This window comes from Galeopterus variegatus, unplaced genomic scaffold, assembly GCF_000696425.1.
Source record: "Galeopterus variegatus unplaced genomic scaffold, G_variegatus-3.0.2 Scaffold8948, whole genome shotgun sequence".
In the NCBI taxonomy this organism is placed as follows: Eukaryota; Metazoa; Chordata; class Mammalia; order Dermoptera; family Cynocephalidae; genus Galeopterus; species Galeopterus variegatus.
This window is the reverse complement of record NW_007735059.1, coordinates 84,341-84,599: the sequence shown is the minus strand read 5'-3', so window position 1 is coordinate 84,599 and position 259 is coordinate 84,341.

Sequence of the window (259 nt, the reverse complement as noted above, 5' to 3'; positions counted from 1 at the left end):
ATTTAAAACTGGCATTGTACAATGTAAAGATGAACAGAAAAATTCACGCTGATAATTTAGTTTGTTAAATCTTCTTAGAGTGACATTAATAGCAAATGAAAAACACCATGACAGGTTGAAAGAGAGACCACTGAAGAAAGGATGAGCTTCATATTTTAGTATTTTTAATGGCACCCTTCTCTTGCTTTTTGAACAAGGAATCCCACATTTTCCTTTTACTCTGGAGTCTGCAAATTATATAACTGATCCTGCTGGAAGA